General features: G+C 37.5%; 1 protein-coding gene across 1 annotated transcript in view; it reads right to left on the bottom strand.

Annotated features, from left to right (window-relative positions):
- The window catches only part of chrm2a (cholinergic receptor, muscarinic 2a), a 119,580-nt gene that overhangs the window by 52,163 nt on the left and 47,972 nt on the right, over positions 1–19,445 (bottom strand). The window contains exon 2 of the mRNA XM_053483143.1: positions 14,818–14,916. The gene's annotated coding sequence lies outside the window, so the exon portion shown is untranslated. The remainder of the gene's footprint in view (positions 1–14,817; positions 14,917–19,445) is intronic.

Below are 19,445 nucleotides of genomic sequence, written 5' to 3'. Positions count from 1 at the left end.
TATTATCACCCGCACCTAGGCCGAACAGCTGTATCACTTAAATATGTGAAAAACTTTAAATAACATTACAGTGAGTAACCATAGTTTTAGTAATAACTGATTAATATTCTTTTAGATAATGACTAATTTGAATAAATTATCATACACATAAACTTATTTATCTGATAGAAGGCAAAGTGAAAATAAAGAGAACAATATTTCCAATATTATAAGATTCTCAAGCTTTTTTAGACATTCTATTATAATTTTAGATTCACCCATAACTTAATCAGGTATACACTTGATCAAGGGCAAAACGTAGTGTGTGGAACAAGAAATTGTACATCCCACATATTGCACTATTGTGCTATTAGGGAATTTAACCACAAAAACCTGGAAATTAGCTGATAATCCAAAGTGGAATAATTGGAAATATAAAGTAAATCTCAGGACTATCAGTTGCCAGCTCAATGTGCTGTGTAGCGATTTAGTTAAATATACAAACAAAATTCTAATCTGTTGATAATAAAAGGCATTTGTAGAGCTGTTTGTAGAGCAACATCATATTTGAGGTCATGCTGTTTTACTGAATACCAGCACAGCTGTGATATGTTTGGGACTCGGGCTATGCCCTTGTGTCTATATCACAGCCGTGCTGATATCCAATACAATATACACTACCGTTCAAAAGTTTGGGATCACTTTCTAACTTCATGATGGTTCCTGATTTTTATTTCTTGCTACATTGTAAAGGAATGCTGCAGGCATCCAAAAAATGCATTAATGTCCTTTGAACAGTTAATAGTGAGATGTGTCTGCTACTTATGCTCTGTAAAGACTTCATAACGCCTCTAATCTGAGGTGCTGTTAATTGGTCATTTTTCAGGCTGATAACTCTAAATGAACTTCTCGTCTGTGGCAGAGGTAGGTTTTGGTCTCGCCCTCCTGGGATGGCCTTCATGAGAGCCAGTTTCATTATGGTGCTTGACGGATTTTGCAAATGCACTTGACAATACTGTTCTTGCAAGAACTATTACAGAAAGGCTGACCTCTGTGTCTTAAAATAACAACTAACTGTTGTTTTTGTTGTTGTTACATAATTACCTAATTCCATATGTATTATTTTATAGTTTTGAAATCCCCAGTATTGTTGTAGAATGTAGAAAATAAATCACTAAACAAAAACAAAAAAATTTGCAAGTGACCCCAAACTTTTAAACGGTAGTGTATATACTAGATATATGCTATATTTCAGATGTTGTTTCTCTTTAAGATGTGTTTTTTGCATTTTGCAACAACTAAAATGTCCTAGTTAACTAAGCATTAATTCTAGTTTCTGCCATACTGTTTAAATCTGGCTTTTCATATCATTCACATTTGACCCTTTTTTTTTTTTTATTATTTTACACATTCTAGTGCTTCTCTCCATTCAAACCAAAGTACTATATACAATTAAGGCTGGTGTGCATTTGATTGTTTATATATTTTTTATGATTACAGTGCCAAATCGATACTTTTAAAACAGTACTTTAAAGTTTTAAGTATCCATACATATAAGTAAATACAAAACACAACAAATTTACAGACTACCTGAGGAAACGACAATAACAGCAAATCTGGGTTACGATTCAGTTCTAGTACTGTACATAACGGTCATGTGGGTGGGTTTCAACCCTATCCTTGAGGAATAGTTCTTCAGGCTTCCTGAAGGACTTTGTTTGCCTCAAATTTTTAGTCCAGTCCTTGTCTCTGACCAGTTAAAGATGAATGTTTTATTTTTGTTAAACCACACAGTGACCAATGAATAATTTAGGCATAAAAAACATTTATGTTAAGGCCTGAGAAACAGATACAAATGACAGATAATCAGGCTGGTGATTAGTATACTGGTAATGCTAAATGCTGATGATTGAAATAGACGAGAGGGGAAATTAGGTTGCTGCTGAGGTTGTTATATAAACTAAACTAAGTTGAAACTAAGTTTTAAATTAAGTTTAAACTGTACCTTACTTTGAAGTCCATCACATTTGTTCCAATTTCTTTAATTTATTCTAAGAATAAATATTCTTTATGCAGTAGGTCATTTGCTTTTTGTTATTTACTAATGCACAGGCATTATACTAAATGTAAGAAGAAATGAAAAATTACGCCCAGATAACGCAGATAAAAAAAAAAGAAATTTGAATTCAAACATCTAGCAGCTTTAAACTTTGTGGAAAAAAGAGACAGTCTTAGAACAAAGGACAGCTGTAAGTGTTTCATTTGAGTTGCATAATATGCTTGTAATGGCAGTTTAAATGCTCTTGACATTGGGTTTAGTGTGTTTGATTTGTTTGTTTGTGAACACCCTCATCTCCTGCTGAGTAGTTTAATGAGGGATGCTCTTTCTGTCTTGCTTTGAGACTTGCCTTGTAAAGACGCTAGAACCATCAGAGCTCCTTCACAGCACTAAGAGCATCAGTGTGTGAGCATCATGCACTGACAGGCTTCAATCAAACCTCACTGACTACCAGACACACAGCTCTCCCATCCACATCTTACAATTGTCTCAGTATTGTTTTTTTTTCTCTTACTTTATTGTATTAAAGTAGACTGATGCTAATTAAAAAACAGATAAATAATTTATTTGCTCTAGAATTATTTCTGTCTGGTTGTTGTGTGTATTGCAGTTCCCAATGTAGGGGTCGCAGGATTTATAAATGGGAAGCTCTTTTGTTTTATTAATTTATTTTACAATTTGCCAATATTTTGAAATTATGTTGGGATTCAGATACGAACAAGCACTATTTTAAGTGATGTTATTAACTCCATAGATGACAATCGCAAACAATGACTACTGAAGGATGCAGTGGACAGCTACCAAGGCAGAGCTTCAGAAACTTATAGCTGTGCAGCTGATAAAAAGTCCATGAAGCTGATAAAAAGCTTTTATTTTTTGTGTAAAAAGTTATGAGTCTTCTCTCAAGGGCCTATACCTGATGCAACAGGAGGTGAGTCGGCAAGAGCAAGGGAGCTCCAAGGTGCTCAAAGTGGGGCTGCCAGAACAACACCATGCTCCAGAGACAGTGCCATGCCTCACAGAGCAGCCAACATCAAGTCCAGTTGTGTCCTCCGGCACCGAGGATCCACCCACGGGTTGATTTTGAGCACAGTGTGATTCTACCCCTCCACGGCCAGCTCGCTTAGAGGGCATCATGCTTGTACCACCTCCTGATTTCAGCGACACCCTCCTTGGTCCACCTCTTGAATTTAGGGACACTGTGCTAACCTCACCTCCTGGTATTAAAAACAATGTGCTTGCTTCAAACTCTGGCTGTAAGTACATGCTGGTACCACTTCTCAGCTTCAGCCTAGCATTGAGGATGTGGTGGCATCTTGTGTGCCCTGAAGACCCTCATACCCACATCTCAGGCCCCATGCATAGCTCTAGCTTCATGCCAAGCTCCATCTTTGTGCCCTTGCCAAGCTCCAAACAATTGCCTGTGCCAAGACCAATCTCTATTCCAAGCTTCAAGCTTCAACCAAGTGCCCATGCCGAGCTCTAGCTCAATGCCAGATTTCCCCGGACTAACACCGTGTCTGTATTGCCTTGCAGCTCTCTTGGGAACTTACCCATGCAAAGCTGCTTTCCAGTGCACATGCCAAGCTCTGGTCCAGATCATGTTCCAAGTCATGGCACTGCACCTGTATTAACAAAGCTCCTAGTCTGTCCCCAAGATTGAGCTTAAATGTGAATTCCCCTCAATCCTCAATTTCCTTTTATGCTTAGTGTTAAATACTTTTAAATATAAGGTCATAGTTTTAGGTTTAAGATGCAAGCTTGACAACAGAGCTCATAGCATGTCTAACACATTGTGCATGACATTGCAAAACTTTTTACAGAATTCGAAATAGAAATCTAAAGGTTAGAATCTTTTGGGTCTGTCATGCCGTTAAGTGAAAGTCACATTTAATTATTGAGATGTACTGAACATAAGATACACATGAAGTGCAATGGCGCACACATTGCCACTGGCAATTCTGAACATGCATGTAAAATATTGAGCCAAGTAAGGACCAAGCTACTCTGCTTCCCACTTCCAGTAGTAACAAAACATTTCCTACTGGTGTATGCTAGCAATATTTAAAAATGTTTTTAGTCACTTACATGATACGGACATACTGTATGTTGCCAGGATAATAAATTGCTACATGTAGTTACATGTACATGTAGTTAGTCTTAAATCTGGAATAATAATAAAAAAAAAAACGCAGAGTGGTCAATAACTCTGGCCATTCACAGGAAATCTCTAATGTTTCTTAGGGACATTTGACCAAGAAGTTTGTGAACCCCTGGTTCATGAGATGACCATTGATATAAAATGCTTAGATCTTTACCCATACAATCTGGCCCTAAAAAACAGGATTATAATTAACATAACAATTTGACTCTCAGATTCCGATACGGTGTGAGGCTGCAATAAAAAAAACAACAACTCGAGAACCAAAAAACAATCCAACTAGCAGTAAACAAATAGGAGTTTGGCATGGATTGGCCCAGGTGTATTATTGAAGACTTTTCTCCGCGCCCCATGTTCCTCCCGTTTTTTCCAGCAACAGTGCTCACGACAGCTTTAGGAATTACTATGAAGTTAAACAGAAGTCAGTCAGGTTTGTTTGTTGCTTGTTTCTTTCACTACCCCATAACTACAGTCTGTTTTCCCAGCATGCTCTATTTGCTCAGGGCTGCTAGAGCTCCTAGCAGGTTGCCATTAATATTTCAGAACAGGGTTGTTTGGGTTCAGTGGGGACGTCATTAAATGGAGAGGAAAAATGTGCTGAATGAAAAACTGGTCACTGGGCCACTAACACAGTAAAGTACACGAGGGACACTGAGGCAAACACTTCACAGTCGGTGTTCTGTATGATCAAACAGGGCTTGAAAAGAAATGGGGGGAGGGGTTAATCTCTAATGTTGAGTATAAGCGGTATTCAGAGTACATGTGTAATGTGCAAATAGCATTAAAAAGCCTGAAAAACGCACGAGGCAGCAGGTCACCATGCATGTTTAGAAAGAAGCAGCTTGACAGAATCAGGTAGGGAATATTGCTTGGTAGGAGAGAGGAAATGACATTACTGCATCTGGCTGTGGCGTGGTATTATGATTATTATCATATATATTAGTGTGCTTTGGGGTATGGCTGTGAGCTGGCAGTGATGGAGTTGGAGCTGGATTAATCGACCCATGTCACGCTGCTGTGGCGCTCCACGATGCTGTGCAATGGCTGATAAACAGGCACTGGGGACTTTAGCTTACAGAGATAGAGGGCATTCGAAGTGGGCATCACTCCAGCCTGTATTTGGAAGCCGGGTAAAAGCATCGTACAGCTGGCAAACGGTGCATCAGGGAAACACACAGCCCTTACCTCACCCTGGAGACATAAGCCTGCCGTGACTACACTATCAGCTAGGCTTGTTTTTTTGGGAGTTTTTTTTTTAAAGATCATGCTTGTTTATCTCTGTTTGCGTTATGTAAATAGTACAAACGCAAACACGCCTATCTTTTTCTAAACCTCTTATGCCTAGTAAAATAAATGCTTTTAAAAAACTCTCTCTCCTTATCTCCTGACTTTCACCCTATTTACCCGTTACCTTTCTTCATTCCTTCCTTCACTTCTAGAACTGGACCTAAATTGCAAAAGGTATAGAAATTATATTTCTTAAAGATGCCTAACAAAGGTAAAGAGAGAAATTGCTAGAGAGGCAATTAATCTTTCGACTCTGGTGACTTGACACGAGAACAAGCACAGATAATGGAATAGATAATGGAATTACTTTTTGACTGGTATAGGGCCATTTATTTCCTTTTTAGTCTAAGGTCGTTTGTCTCAGATTTTATCTCTTATAAGACTGCACTGTCAGGAATTATGAAAGATAGTGACTTTATTCAGGTCTTCCTACTGTACGTCTAATCCGTGGCAAAACAAATGAACGTCTTAACAATGAGAAATCACACTCAACTTTACAGTAGCTGTATCAAAGAGTAAAATCTTAACATGTCAAAACCTGAAACATCTGTTGTTTTTTTTCTGACTTTTCTACCGGAGAAACGTATTTGTTAAGGCACTTCTGCTGTTTGGCCAGTGCCGCATTCTGCTAAGCGACAGAGAATGAAAAACAGATGCCATGTCAAGAGTCTAGATGTAATTTGCAATTATCTAGAGGGTTCTGATGTTATGATTTAGGTTTTGCCCCTAGTAAGCAAATGATTTAAGGCCGCTTTCAGGCCTGTCACTAAAATGAATCTTAAAACAGATACATTATGCTAGGGAGGAGAGCAAGAAAAACAAGGCAAGTCTAATTTAAATACGTTACTGCTCCTGCACTTTCATGCATCAAGCTTCAATGAAGTTAAAGAAGTGGACTGATCTGTTGAATTTTTTAGTTTCAAACAAAATCTCTCTCTTGCTTTCTCTCTCTCTCTCTCTCTCTTTCTTACACACACACACACACACACACACACACACACACACTCCTACATTAAATCTACAAGCAGCTATTAAATACGACACAAAAGCTGGGAAGACATTATGCCATCCTGTGTGTGCCAAATGATGTGTTGCATAGTTTCAAGAGACGAGCCACATGATATACGATTTCTTTGAAGGATGTGGAAATTAGCAGAACAATCGCTCATGTGTTAGAACATAATTGCTCAAGCTCAGCTGCCATAGAACTACAAGACATGTTTAATAGAGGTCAAAACAATTTGCAGAGAATCTGGACTCATCCGAGTGAAACACGCCACACTGCCACTCAGTATATCGATCATATCGCAGCTACAGTGGGTGTTTCCGAAGGATCTGCTCGGCTGAGTATAACGTGGCTGTTTGGATTGATTTCGGTGTAAATATTAAACTGGAGCGTGTTTAGAGTGAATACTGATAGTCTTGATGATTCACTCACAAACTTGATTATTTCTTATTGATTTCCCCACACTTAAAACACTATGGGAATGGTAGATACTGAGGATTATATCAGTGACATTTATGATTACTATAATATAACAAGTTCATGCTATGAATCAAGATCAAAATCAGCTTTAAACTGAAGGAAAAATTTCAAATTGTTAAAAAAAAAGCAACTTAAGTGGTTAAAAGAGATAATTACAGCTCTTGTTACAGTACATTTTCATCCATATAAATGACAATTGCTTTCTACCTCAGTCTCTTCGAAAATGTAAAAAAAAGAAAGAAATTGAATGCAACGTGTCTGCAGGATCTTCTGGATGTTGCGTATAAACATTATGCCATGTGGTAATGCAGCATGTTAAAGCAAGCAGGTTTTAATCAACCAAAAACAATTAGGGTTTTAAAAACTTCAGCATAATTTGCACTATGTCTTCCAAACATGATAGTATTTGCATAGATATGATAAGACGTTTTATGAGACATGCAAGTCTAATCAAATGTCATGAAATGCACTTAAACAATTGGTTTAAATTTATTTGCTCATAATGTGACATAGACATACTGAGTAAGATTTTGAGTAAAAGTTTAATATGTAATGCAGTATATGGTTGCTATAGAATGTTGATATTTATTGTTCAGGAGGTGCTGCAAGAAAATTGCTATGAACTACACTACAGACTCTTCTTCAAATCAAGACAACAATCATGAAAAACGCTAATGTGGCAGATGTTGCACCCCTAGAACATAAAGTGATAAACCACCCAGCTGCCTCAAATGACCCAAAAAGTAATAATAATAAGCATCAAGCTTCCAACAAATCTTGGCAAATAAATTCCTTTTTATAGAATATTTCTCTTTATAATCTTTATAGTCTTTATAATGTTTTGAAATATATTTTTCAAATATAAACTGAGCCTAGGTTTGCCATAATGAGAAACCTTAGAAAATAGTCCTTATTCATGATAACTGATAAGTCACTAAATTACTAAAGATGACATTGTCTGTAGTGTGTTTGATTATGCTGTATTTCTCCAAATTGCCCCTACTGTATACCATTTACCTTATATGACTCAAGGTATTTGTGCCCTTGACTATTACTCAGATTGCCAGATTTATTCCCTCTTTCTAATGCACTCCACTCTTATAGGAAGGCTTTCCAATAAATTTTGGAGTAGGGCTTTTTCTTGGTGGGACAATTATTTATTTATTTGTTTATTGTTTTAACTTGGCAGGTTGGTATTAATGCCAACGATAAAGGCTGGAAACCTTTGAGACCTATTACCTAGGTGGTGGGTAAAAGTTATTTCATAAAAGAAAACGTCCTAGGATACGTGTCAATAATTATGCGCAATCCGGTTATATTTCCATTCAAGGCTACAATCTCCCCAGTCACTGCTGTGCAGGTGTGAACATGTTATATCAGTTCATTTGTATCTGCAGTGTGAGCAAAAATGCATGCCCCACTTGTGATTTGCACAAAAAGAGAGCAGCGTAAGGTGATTAATTTTTAGTGGTTTGAGGGTATAACTAGGGCTGTTATTTATCAAAAACTTTATGGCACCGTACTGTGCACAGCATGAAAAAAGTGCTTTTTTGCAAAGAACTATGTATGAATGGAAGGTTGCACAAGTGTTAGCCTTTACTGTACGAAGGAGCTAGATGACTGTTCACGTCCACAACTGATTGGACAACATTGCATTCTCCATATAGTCCAGATCTTGCTCCATATATAGTCCAGATGTTGCTCTTGTAAGAACCCCTGAAACCAGCTCCATAAGGATAAAGATTCACTTGATAAAACCGATGAAACATTTTGGAGACATGTTTTGTTGTCCGACGAGTCACCATTTTAAATAGTTTTTGAAAACAACAGCAGTCATGTTCTTTGGGTTAAAGAGGAAAAGGAGTATCCGCACTGTTATCAGTGTCAGGTCAAGCCAGCATCAGTCATGGTACGGGGTGTTCCAGTGCTCACCCCACTGGTATACGTGGCATGGGTAAATTGCATCCCCGTGACAGCACTATAAATGCTCTTTTTGGAGCAACAAAAAAAAAATTGCATTTCTGTAACAGCACCATAAATGCTCTTTGATGCTGTATCCAAACACCATCTTTTTTAGAGACATCCCTGTATTTTCAAGCAGGACAACACCATTAGGGCCAGTCACATGATTCCATTGTGGGGGACCAGGACCTTACACCTTCTTGACTTATAATAAAATATGCCATGAAACAGATGGTACATGCTAATACTAGTAGGCTATGAGTAGGCTTTAATAATACTGAGACAACATAAGATTGCATAGACATAATGAAGGATGATGTTGGAGTCAACAGTGAGAGAGAAAAAGAGAGAGAGGAAAAATAGATGAGGCAGAGTAGTGGATGAGTGCACATCTACTTTCCCTTGTGCTCCTTCAGGCTCATTAGTAAAGTTGCTACATTTCCTCCCAAATCCTTTAGCCGTAGGATTTGCTAATGTGATTAGCTGCATTTCAACCAGCTGCGGTGAATGCATAATTATTGCTCTGCAGTGAAAAGAAGTGTGTATAAACATGCATTGTGTGCGTTTGAAAGAGAGGGAAAAGGAAAGAGAGCGCGAGTCTGTCATACAGGTTCTATAATAGCAGACACTAGTACTGTTAGTAAGTGACAAAACTGTAGTGCTAATGCAGGTATATTATTCACTACCTCTTTAAAGAATAGAATATCTTATTAAATTAAATTGTCTTTCATAATTTAATTTAAAAAGAATAACTGTCAAACTGTTTTTCTTTGCAGTCATGACAAAACTGTCAAGCAAAGCTGATTCATGACCTTGGGAGAGCATCACAAGGAGTTGAGTGAGGCTAAAGTCAGTGGATCAAAAGCCATCACGCACAGATATCTTCAGGAAATGCGTTACAACTTTGTAATTCCTAGTACTAAAACACTCCAGAGAAAATATCAGACGTGTCTTACCTGGGCTAAGGACCTTTGCTCAGTGGTGTTCTCTTTTCAGATAAAAGTAAATTTTGCATTTTATTTTTAAATCAGGGTCCCAGACCATTTAGGAAGAGTGGATAGGTGGACAATCAAAGTTCCTTGAAGTCCATTTTTAATGTTCCACAGTCAGTGATGATTTGGGGTGCTATGTCAACTGCTGGTGTCCAAAGTCAGCGCATCTACCAAAAGATTTTACAGCAACTGACGCTTCCATCTGCTGATAAGCTTTATTTCTATAGGAAATCTATGAGGTATTGTCAAGAAAAAGATGTAGAACATCTGACCCAACAATACAGATGAGAGTAAGACTACTATCCAAGCATCTTGGTCTTCAATAATGCCTCAGCAGTTTCACTGGCTGATTGCCTTCATTCACTGCTGCATTAATAAAGTAATTTGTGCTAAAAGAGCACTGACCAAGTATGAAGTTTTGTAATTCCTTTTTTTATTGACCTTAAGAACTATTCTAATATTTTAATATTCTGGATTTTTGATTTACAACACAAAAGGCTTGAAAAATATTACTTTACATGTATTGTACAAAAAAAATTGAGTTTCCCTTTTTTTAAATTCAATTACAAAGGTGTTTTGTGTTTACAATATAGTCAAACCATGGACTGCAAGCATAATTTATTTCCAAAGCATGCTTGGATATTAAAATACTTGCATATCAAATTGTATTTCCCCATAAGAAATGAGCGAAACTCTGATGATTCATTCCACAACCCAAAAATATTTATATCAAAATATAAATTAAAAATAAAACTAATTAACCTGCACTTTACCTTTGAAAAATTCTGACAGAGCAGTTTTTCCCTTAGTGTGTGTTTGTGCGCACATGCACCTGTATCTGTGTGTGTGTGTGTGTGTGTAAAGCTGAAGTAAGATGTGAGGAGGGGGGGGCGCTACTGTGTAGAAAGACTCCCTTCCTCCCCTTCTCGTCTCAGCAGTCCTATTTGAAAGGAGGGAGGCAGCTACTGTGTAGGATGACTTTAACACACACACACACACACACACACACACACATACACACACACACACACACACACTAACGGAAATGACACTCAAGCGTGCACACTAATGGAATCACTGCTATAAGGTATAAATAAAACTAATTAACATGCACTTTACCTTTAAAAAGAATCCTGACAGAGCAGTGTTTCTGTTAGTGTGTGAAGAGAAGAAGATAGGAGGAGGGAGGGGGCTACTGTGTAGGACAACTTTTATACACACACACACACACTTGCTCTCTCTCTCTGTCTCTAATGGAAACACTGCTCTGTCAAGAAACCTCCTACAAGGAACCTCTCTAATGACACTCACAGGTGTGCGCGCACACTAACGGAATCACTGATTTCTGACAGAGAAACTGGATCTTTAACAAGGAACCTCTCTAATGACACTTACACATACACACATAGTTGACTATGGATGTTGACTATACGGGTGACGCGCGTGCACTGAGACTGAGATGATTACTCACAATCCTGTAGCACGCGAGAGAGAAGAACTATTGGTTTAGATGTAATCATGTGACGCTCTGCCAAAAGAGTTCCAAAAATCCCAGTGACAATGTTAATACATGTGATTGATGGTATCTTTAGCAGCAAATAATACACTTTTTATGAATATAACTGCAGATTTAAATTATAAAAACTCATCAGGTATGATGACAAGATGGCTATCAGTGTATGCCAAGCTATCAGATGGGCTAACAGTGTATGTACCTTCAGGATCTATTTCAATTCACAAACCATAAAATAAACAAAATTACTGACCATACTGTGTCCTTAATAAATACAAAATTATTTAAGCAATACTGCAATCAATGCAATAATGCACTTGCACTGAATATCAGCAGGTCTGTGATTCCCTGCAGCCTTGTTCCAACAGTCTAACCACAGCTGTGACAAGTATAATATCACTCTTGTTAGTGTTAAATTGCTTAATTATAATGTCACTTACTTGATAACTGCTCATTCTGATGAAATACATAAAATACATTCTGATTAATTTTGGTGTGTTTGGATGAAAATATTAGTCTTTCGTGTCTTTCGTATCTTATGTATTTTATGCCTTTTTAGTGTATGTCTGGGTATGGGATGATTTCTCTCCTTAGTAGTGCTCAGCTGTCAAAACCATTTTCCCCCAGAAGCTGGGTGTCCAGTGGACAAAATTTGAAAGTAAACTGAATTATCCTTCAATGCGATGTGACAGTAAACTTTAATATCTCCCCCTTAGACTCTACTCCCCGCTGCCCCAACCTCAACTTGTGTGCTCCTGCTGTCAGCCCACCCTTGAGGAATGATTTTGCCTTTCCTTCATTTCTCACACTGACATTTTATTGGCTGTAGTACTGGTTATAGTTTCATCTCGTTTATGAAAACTATACTTCAGTATATACCAGAAGGATGTTTATCATTTCTAACAGGGGTGCATATAGAGTAAATTTAAATGAATATTGACACAAAAAAATGTTACATGCTTGATGCAGCATGTGGATTGTTCAATCTGATGTTTAAATCTTCATCCTCCTGAAACCCAGACTATAATATTTTGTACTAGGCCTGATAACAACTGACCATCAAAAAATTTTAACATTGTGTTAAGGTCATTTTGGTCAATGTCAACACTGTCATGTAGTCATCGCTGTTCCAACGTCATTTCATAAAAAATAATTCAAACTTTCAAAATCAACACAGTACCAATATTATCCCAACATCTGCCAATGATGCCGAATTAACATGATCAAGCAAAAACTCAGTCATCTTTATCTCCATACAGTACAGTAATAAATACTTTCAAAAGACAAAAAATATATATTCTCAATAGAGCGAAAAAAAAGTTGGTCAAAAACAACCAGATTAATGTACAGTGTTACCATGTGACTCTCAAGCCTGAGTATGATTGCACTTCCATGAAGGATAAAAACATGGCAAAAAAAGCACAAACGTATTGACTGAGCATACAGTATGTGTTCATGTGTTCAAAAATTATTATTTATTTCAGCAATGTAGTGTTAGAGGTGGGTGCGGTTGAATCACATTGATCAGAGAATTTAAGTGAAATTTTGTTATTTTGATATACAACCCTATGCTAGTGCCAGGATGTTAATATTTAATGTATAGAAGGTTTCATAATGGTTGTATAACAGTTACGCTGATACAATCAGATGAATAGCGATTAAAAAAAAGGTTATTACAAGTGCTTGTGTGCATGACTTTGCCTGGGGTTGTTAGAATCATACACAAAAATGACATGTTTTTTGTCCTGACCACTGTAACTTGTTTCAGGCAACACAGAAAATATCTTAAGGACATCTGTGTTACTAGTCTCATGTTTTATTAAACATGGTGTTGAGTTTTCTGCGCTGTAGGGTGCAAAGGCTGACCTTTAACTTGGCATCTGCTGTTGAGGGATTAGAAGGTTGTATGAGAATTTATAAAGCTTAATTTACGACTTCTTCTCTCATTTTTTTAACCTGATTTTTCATTCTGCCATCTGTCCCATGTAGTATAAGTGGCAAATCTTTTCTGACATCCTGCTTTTCCAACTGCATTATAAATTATAATTGTTGTTAAGACACTTGAGGAATAAAAAAATCAATTGGAACACAAAATGTGTGCCATGATCTCGGTAGGCTTGTTTTAGTTTAGTATAGAGATGAATTATAGATGGCTGTAAACTGCAGTGCATCTGGATCCTGCCTCAGGGAGACAGAGAGACACTCACATTCTCATAGACAGTGCAGGAACAAGACCGAGATGACTGAGATGTGAAAAAAAGGGAGAAAGAGAGGGTGAAAAATCGGTGCTTTCTGTATCTCCCCTACAGCGGAGAAAACCGAAGCTTATCATAAAGACTGTCATCCATCTATCAGCCTGTTCTTCATTTGCCTTTGGACAGCCATGCCAACAGACATAGACGCACACTCAAAAATAAATATCCCCCATACTCTTCACTGACAGGACATCTCTCCTTCTCCTCCTCTCTCTTTTCTCTTTCTTTTCCTGCCTGTTAGTCATGTTATTCATGTGAGTGTATAATAGCTTTTCATTATAGCAATGTCTCCACATTGATGGGATTATCGTACTCTTCTGAGATCCAGTTGTTATAGCTTATTTTCTTTCTTTAAAAAAACTTTTAATTAAAAAACCTAAAGGTTTCCTATTTTTGACTGTGGTTTCAAGTTATATTAAGGTGTGGCCATTAATTACATGCATGAATAATTATGTTAAATATAGTATTATAAACTGTGTGTGTGTGTGTGTGTGTGTGTGTGTGTGTGTGTGTTGTGTGGGCTTCCTCAGTGTAGGTTTATATTCTGCCTCAAGCCTTTGAAAACGTGTCCCATGTACCATCTGTCCAATATTAGAAAAGCTTGTTTTGTCCTTGATAAAAGCAAAACATAGGGATTCAGCTCAGCATAATGGTGATTCTGAAGAAAAATTTGACAGCCACAGAAATACATGAGGTGACACTAAACAAGCCAGTAAAACAAAATGGAAAATATGACCATTTGTATGTTTCATTTGGTGTTTGTGTGTATGTCTGGGTGAAAATTGCTGATTGATTCTGAAGCAACCGAGCACAGAATGCCACTGGGAATAGCACTCAAGACAGGATATTAGTCAGATGAAATACACGCTAGTGCAATATACACACTCACCAGAGCGCACCGATTGAAATGTGCATTTACACTGACGGCAATGACCTTGTCAAAATGTATTTGACATTAGAGGGCCACATTGCACTTCCATATTAGATGGTTGTATAACTGATATATTAAACCCCACCACATACACCATTACACCCGCCCACCCCCCGCCCCCCCTCAATATTTTCCCCATCCACTTACACCTTTGGTCCTGTTTCCCTTCCAGCCGTTTCTATTTCTCCTCACCTGGTAATCCTGCTTCTTGCTGAAAGGCTCTCTTCGTGGTTAGCAGACTCGACCACAAATAATCGGAATTCTCCTGGGCACGGAGGCAATAGAGTGTATCTGCAGGTCAAAAGGGAAAGGCAGGGGGTTATGTTGGTTTCACAGACTCCATACACTCCCATGCACACATAAGCAGACTGATAGACACTCATAACTGAAAGGGTGCAAATTTTACAGTATTGAAGGCTGATGGTGCTAAGTTTTTCGGTGCTGTTATTGGATTTTTTTTTTTTTTTTTTTTACGTTGATGATGATGTTTAAATAAGAATCAGCCACTCATTGATTTGAAGTCACGCTAAACTGTTGAGATTAGAGGATGAAAACAGCATGGCTGTGTGGGGGTAAATAGACTGGAAGCTCTCAGCAGAGAGCAAGTTAGACCCACTGCTCTCATTTGCAGGCGTGTGTTACAGTAGCTTAGTAATGAGTTTCTGCTTAAGGACAAAGATACTTTAAATGATTTAGTTGTGTATTTGTGTTTCTTTTTTTTGGGCAGGGGTAGCGTTGTTAAGTGGTTAAGGTGTTGGACTACGGTTCAGTAGGTCCCAGCTTTATACCCTAGCACAACTAAGTTGCCACTGTTGGGTCCTTGAACAAGTCCTTTAACCCTCAACTGCTCAGATAAATATTGAGATACAGTGGGGCAAAAAAATATTTAGTAACAGTTGAATTTCGTGCCAACATTTGGCAGATCCGTGTAAGTAGATGTGCAAAAAAATCAGGTATTAATTAATTAAAGGTATCTTAAGTTTTATTTAAGATATTGGAATTTAACTTCGGGCTTAGCAGTGAGGTGTAAACATACAAGTCAGATGAACAAATGTTCACTCTGGAGGTGCAAGGCAACAGTGTTAACCACTAAGCCACCATGCCGCCAATTTTAATAATAGAAGACTCAGTGGGCTGTATACTGTATGTGTTCGGCCATGGCTGAGTGCCAGCTGAATCGCCATCACACTGCTCCTTCTTCCTTGACACTCTGTAATATCTTTCAACTCATTTGTCTTTCATTTCCTCATTCCCTCCTCTTCTCCTCACTAGCTTTGTCATACCTCCTCATGCTTTTCTGGCAGCTCCTGAGGATCCTATAATAAGAGGAAAATGTGAAATTTTTGACTGTGTCGAGTCAGAAACCTTTTCACATTTTCACATTTCAAAATCTCAGTGCTAAAAGTTGCTTGGAATAACACATGGAGTCATGAAACCTGAAAATGGGTGTATGTGTGTGTGTGAACATCTGCGCATGTGTGTCGGTGAAATGCATTATTGAGTGCAGTGAGATAAAAACCAGGCCCTGTGATCATTAGTGTACTTGAGCTCCATTATCATGACTGTCGTACATCTCCTACTGAAGCCCTTCATGTTTATACACACACACACACACACACACACACAAACAAGGACCCAGTTCTTTTTTTAAAATACCCCCACACATTTATACTTCCTTTTAATAAAAAGAAAATTGATGTTAAAAAAAATTCTTTCAGTATCCTGTCATTACCGCATGACGAGGGCCATGCTGTCACTCCACAGACATCTGCTACTTTCTCTCAGAACAGAAGAATATGCCACTCAGTATGATGCAAGGTTTTAGCCTGTTTTTTTTTTAAAGAATTGTGCGAAATTGCAATGGAACTAAAAAGTCCTGATGCATTTATCTCATTCTTATCAGTCTTAATAACAAGCGAGCAATAACTCCTCACACTAATGAATACTGACCCATATCCTGAGCTCATTTAATAACCTTTTGATTGTACTCTAAAACATTTGCACAATAAATCTAGATTTACTGCTTTAGATGCATGTCATTGCTGCACGACACTTGTGATTGGCTTTTACATAATAAATCTCAGGCCATTGGAACCGATTTGCAGCATGAGTTCATCGAGTCAGCAAAGCTCAGGATTATAAGGAAAAACCAGCAAATTGGTAGGAAGGTTTTTTTTTTTTTTTTGTAATTTACTTCACTTGAACTTATGTCACTGATGCATATCTTTATACATCATATGCTTTTTTTTCTATGGCTGCTATTTACAGCTTTTAAAAAAGCTGTTTCATACGGTTAATTGTCCTATACAATTGTATAATATAGAAATGTAGCAAATGTATAAGGATAAAAATTTCTTTTTACTTTCTGACTTTTTTGTTTGAACATTTAAGACTTTTAAATAGCAATGTAATATCAAATATTTACTTCATTAGGTGGTCAATATAAATTTAAAAAGATCTTATTAAATAGTAAATATAAATGTTAAATATTAAATGTAAAGCACCCTTTTATATGCATCATGGAAAAACGCAGTGACGATAGTGTTGCCAAGTATACATATTCCTGTGCTAGACTGGGAACAACGTAGGGGTTGTAAAGAGAAAGTCCTTAGGTGGCTGTGTTATTTGTTATGGTTCAGAATGCTTGTTTGGGATTGCAATTAATGGCACTGTTAAATCCTTAAATTAGTCTCTGCTACTAAATTGCATGCATACAAAAATATAAGGTGTTAGAATGATAAACAAATGAACACTTTTCAGCAAAATAATAATAAAAAAAAAACATTCTTTACATAATTGCCAGTCCATTGTAAACACATGAGTCAAGTCTCCACTCAAGTCACCCCTCCACACCAGATAAACTAGTGTTAACACATCTGGTGTTATGCATATGATTGCTTAATTATGTTAATTTCCCCTATGTATGGAGACTTTTGGGACTCTCTACATTGAAGTAGTTAAAACCTGGCTTAGCTGAATATTTAGTTCTACATGTAGTTTTTTTTCTGTTTATGTTCATCTGTATTTTTGGAGTTTCTCATTTCTTAAAATGGTAAAAAAAGGTAAAATGATTGGCCTCCATCAAGCACAGAAAACAACAATGGCTGGAAAGATGAACTTCCAACTTCATGGATGAAATGTAGTTGTAAGATCTTTAAGTCGGGGGGCACCACAGACAGACAGACACAAAGTGAGGTCTTACAGAAAAAAGGGTAGTTTTATTAGGAGAAAATAGGGAAAGGAAGGGACTTTAAGGAGGGAGGGAAAAAAGAAGAAGAGGAAAAAAGTGAGAATGTGCATGTGCATGCCTGTAATGCTCCATGGCATTGTTAAAAAATAAATAGATAAATCATGAATGGAAATCACATAAATGCTTGTTGAAGTTCTATTAATAAGAGCTATGAAAAATGGTCAAAGTAAAAGCATTTCCACAGACACAATGTGATTGGAACTTACAAGATTGGGACTAAATAGCTGTGTGGCTATTAGAAAACCACTTGTTAGTGAGACTAATCAGAAAAAGTTTCAGTTTGCCAGACAACATAAAGATTGGACTTTGGAGCAATGGAAAAAAGTCATGTGGTTTGATGAGTCCAGACTGCCACTATTCCAGAATGACATATGGGTCAAAATAATAAGGCACTGTTATGATCAGCGTACATTATGTTACATTTATGAAGTAGTCTGTTATACAGAACAGACAAACACCAATCACAAATAACACTACTGTACCTGTCTATTACTGAGTAAGTCCCTCTTTTTCTCCCTGACCTGTTACGGCATCGAGGTGTGCTGTGGTATCTGGCACCAAGCTGTGACCTGTAGATCCACGAATTCAATTTGTTTTTCTAGCACATCGCACAGATGCTCTGTTGAATTGGGAACTGGAGAATTTGAAGGTCAATTCAATACCTCAACCTCATTGTTTTTTCCTCAAGGCAATAATTTTTACATTATCCTGCTGAAAGAGACCACAGCCACCATCAAGAAATACAACTTCCATTAAGTGGCATACCTGGTCAGCAACAATGTTTAGGTAGGTGGCATATGTCAAAGTAATAGCCACATATTGGCAGGACCCACGGTTTCCCAGCAGAACATTCCCCAAAGCATTACACTGCCTCTTGCTTACTTTCCCGGCTTTCCATTCTGCATTGTGGTGAAATCTCTTACCCAGGAAAGTGCCACATACTCACCTGGCCATTCAAATGATGTAAAAAAAAAAATGTGATTCATCAGACCAGGCCACCTTTTTCCATTGAGCTGTGGTTTAATTCTTAGAGCCGTAATAACCAATGACCATTGATTGACCAATGATCGCTGTTCACCAGTTTTAATTTTTTTGGACCACTGCAGACTGGAAACATCTCATAAGAGCTACCGTTTTGAAGTTGCTCTGGCCTAGTTGTCTTGCCATCACAATGTGGCCGTTGTCGAAGTTGCTTACACTTGCCCATTCTGCTTCAAACACATATGGGTCAAACGTTCACATGTCAGTGGTCATAGTGATTAATGTGGTTCTTTGTAAAGTTTTCGAGGCTAGAAAAGTCTTCAGGACAGCAGAGTTGAACTTTTTCAGTTTCCATGTCAGTGGTTTGTTAACAGATATATATGTGTGCATTTAGTGTGCAAATTATGATAAAAATGTCAGAAAAAAAGAATAGAATAAGTTTTACTTCCAATGAAAACGGTACTGCTATGTTCAAAATACTTAACTGGTTCCTCATACAAAGATAAGAATGTGTGGGAATGTGTGTATATACTGTAGACTGGAAAGGGGCAACACACAGTGATGCACTGTTGCTTCATGTTAGGAGTTG

This window comes from Clarias gariepinus, chromosome 2 (assembly GCF_024256425.1).
Source record: "Clarias gariepinus isolate MV-2021 ecotype Netherlands chromosome 2, CGAR_prim_01v2, whole genome shotgun sequence".
Lineage (NCBI taxonomy): Eukaryota > Metazoa > Chordata > Actinopteri > Siluriformes > Clariidae > Clarias > Clarias gariepinus.
Note: the sequence above shows the minus strand (reverse complement) of the source record. Positions and strands in the feature narration are given on the sequence as shown.